We start from the raw sequence: 3,471 nt of genomic DNA on the forward strand, positions 1-3,471 counted from the left end.
CAGGACTCCTATATATGTATAGTTTTCCATCCTAGCTTTAATTGTTTGTATAGCACTTTACAGTCTGTGGGAGCCTAATCTCACAGACTCTACTTACCTGTTGCTAAAATGATGCTACATAAAGCCATAAAACCTTAGTGTCATGCAATCATAATTCTTTATTGCTAAGCTTTCTGCAGGTTGGCTAGGTAGCTCTGCTGATCTTGGCTAGGCATTCTCACATATTTGGTGGTTAGCTGGCTGCTAGTTGATCTGTGCTGGTCTTGACTGGGATGCGTGAGGTGACTCAGCCATGTTTCATGTGTCTCTCATCTTCCATTAAGCCAGCCCAAGCAAGTTCTCATGGTGATGGAAGAGGTGAAGAAGAGGCACAAGGGGATCTGCAGAAATCTACAAGGCCTCATCTATTAGCCAAAACAAGTCATATGGCTAGCTCAGTGTAGGGAAATGTGCTCCACCTCTTTTGTTGAAGGAATTGCAAAATCACCTGGCTCTTAACAATAACAACAATAATTCTAGTATGGGGCCAGTGATTTCTGTCCCAGATAATTAAGTGCTTATGATTCTCTTTGTTTTTCTTGAGATTTTAGGTGAGTGGTTGCTTTGTAGCAATAGCTCTCTCATGGTTTTAAAAAAGTTGTGAATTTGTAGAATTTTCGTATTGTTCACTTGTGTGTGTGTGTGTATGAAGGCGGGAGTGAGATTCTTTCCAGTTTTTCTGTATTCTAAGTGGAAGCTAACACATAGGTTTTAAAATATTGTCTGTTACCCTAGTTTTCAAGAATTTAGATCAGAATCGCATGAGGAACTTATTAAAAATGTTGTTTCTGAAGTTCCATATCGGACTTAAAAATCTGAAAGTGTAAGGGATATTTATTTTATTAATCGCCACAAGTGATTTTGTATTTTAAAGTGTGAGAAGAGCTGGAAATTATGATGTACCGACACATATACAATAAACCTATCGCAAAACTCAAAACCAAACCAAAGCACATCTATCGCGTTGGTTCCGACTCAGGCTACACTACAGGACAGAGCATAGCTGTTCCTGGGGGGTTTCCGAGACGAAGTCTTTACTGGAGCAGACAGCCTCATCTTTCTCCTGAAGAGCTGCTAATGGACTTGAACTGCTGGCCTTGTGCTTAGCGGTCCTGCACCATCACGGCTTTTTAGCTTATGACCTGTGGTTATGTGCCATTGAATTGGTTCCATATTTTCCCTATAAATAATGGTTGTTGTTGTGGTTAAGTGTTGTTGAGTCAGTTCTGACATTCTGACCCATAGCAACTCTGTATAGGGTTTCCAAGAAGTGACTGGTGAGTTTGAACCACCGACATTGCACTCCAGCGCATTAACCCACAGCACCATACCAGGACTCCAACCGATGACATGTTGTAGTTGTTGTTAGGTGCCATCAAGTTGGTACCGACCCATAGCGACCTTGCGCACAGCTGAATGAAACACTGCCCGATCCTGGGTCAACCTCACTATTGTTGCCACTCTTGAGTCCATCGATGCTGCCACTTGGCCAATCCATCTCATTGGGGGTTTTCCTTTTTTTCTCTGACCCTCCACCTCACTGGCATAGAGAGCATTTACACTATGGCTTGGATAGCATGTCAACAAGCAGAGGTGGAGGAAAAGAACTGTGTAGTTTGAAGAAAAAGGTGAATCAAGTCAGGCCAGATAAAAACCATTGCCATAGAACTGGCTGACTCATAATGACACTAAAGGACAGAGTAGAACGGTTCCATAGGATGTCCGAGGCTGTAATCTTCACAGAAACACACTACCATATTTTTCTCTCAAGGAGCTCTGGTGGTTATGAGCCACTGGCCTTTCAGTCAATCAGTTAAAGTGCCCAGTTTTCTGCCCTACCTCCTCACTTTCCCTACTGCTTCATTGCATGGCAGTATAACGTGACCATGGAATCCTGGTGTGGTGCTATGGGATCAACACTGGACTGCTAACCACAAGGTCCGCAGTGGTTAGCAGTCCAGTGTTAGCAGTCCAGTCCCAGCCACTCCTCGGAACCTATACAGGGTTGCTGAGTTGGCATTGACTCGATGGCACTTAACAATAATACATCTACCATTGTTCCTAAGGAGACTTCCAGAAAACATGGTAGATCCAGTATTTGGTAGACTGTTTAGCAAGGTAGGGAAATGTGTTATACATATCAGACACGCATTTTCATTCCAAATGGTTACCATCTTCAGAAAAAAAAAAAAAAATTGAAGCTAAAGAAGTAAGCCCTAATTTTCCAGAAGACGCATTGATGTGGAAAACTTCATTTCCTGATAATGTTTTGTAGATCTGTGTTTTGTAGGGTGTTCCATATGTTCTCTGTGCTCATGAATTGTTCAGTTTTATTATCCTCATTAACAGGGATGACGGTTGCTTTTTAACAATCATGATCACCATCTGGAGCCTAGAAAACCATCGTCTGTGGCTCAGGTAGAAAGAGGAGGCCATCCTGACTGGGTCCCAGCTCAATTATCTCTCCACTGCCCCAGCACTGAGTGTATCCAAATGCCTGGCTGCCAGGCACACAAAACCATGTTGCCATATGTGATGTAGTTCTCCTTTGAGGCAGGGTGGCTGGGGAAGGCATAAACAGAAAAAAACTCAGAGAGCTCGGGGAATGTTTGCTCCAACTTCACTGTTTAATCTCTTTCTAATCTTAACAAATATTCATAAAGTGCCTTTCTACATGTGCTTCCTTCATAGCCCTGGTGACCCCAAAGTTGGCTCTTGAGGTGAATTGGGTTTGAGCACCTGAGTGTTTTTCTCTTTTAGTTCACAGAGAAGAGTTGTTTGTTGGGAGGAAGTGATTAGACAACCAAGCTCCTGGTAACCATAGTAACCATGCATACCAGCCTGTGTGTGTTCTTTAAGACTCCCCTCTGGACCTTTGGAGACCTATCTTTTCAAGCTCTCCCAGTCTGTGAAAAAGCAGCAGGCATTCTGAGGTCAGATCAGCCTTAACAGGCAGGGGCAGTTAACAAGGGCTGGTCTGGTCGCCTTTCTTGGTAGTTTGTTAGCAGGAAGACTGGTGACAGCTGCTAACTGAAAGGGCAGAGGTTCGAGCTGCTCCGTGGGAGGAGAATGTGACAGTCTTTGTTTGTAAAGAGAACAGCCTTGGAAATCCTGTGGCTCAGTTCTACTTTGTCCTGTAGAGATCCACTTGATGACAACGACTTCAAACAATTAGCACTCCAAAAAGGGACGGAGGCAGCCAGAAAAACTGGGAAAATGAGGAGGAAAAGGGGATCAAATGCCTCCCAAGGAAATAAACGGTCCTTTCCTTGGAGGCCAGGATGGCCAAACTTCATCTCTCATACTTCAGACATATTGTCAGGAAGGGCCAGTTGTTGGAGAAGGATATCATGTTTGGTAGGGTGGAGGGTCAGAGAAAAAGAGGAAGACCCCCAGTGAGATGGATTGGCAAAGTGGCAGCATCAATGGGCT

The sequence above is a fragment of the Chrysochloris asiatica genome, unplaced genomic scaffold, assembly GCF_000296735.1.
Source record: "Chrysochloris asiatica unplaced genomic scaffold, ChrAsi1.0 scaffold00386, whole genome shotgun sequence".
NCBI lineage: Eukaryota > Metazoa > Chordata > Mammalia > Afrosoricida > Chrysochloridae > Chrysochloris > Chrysochloris asiatica.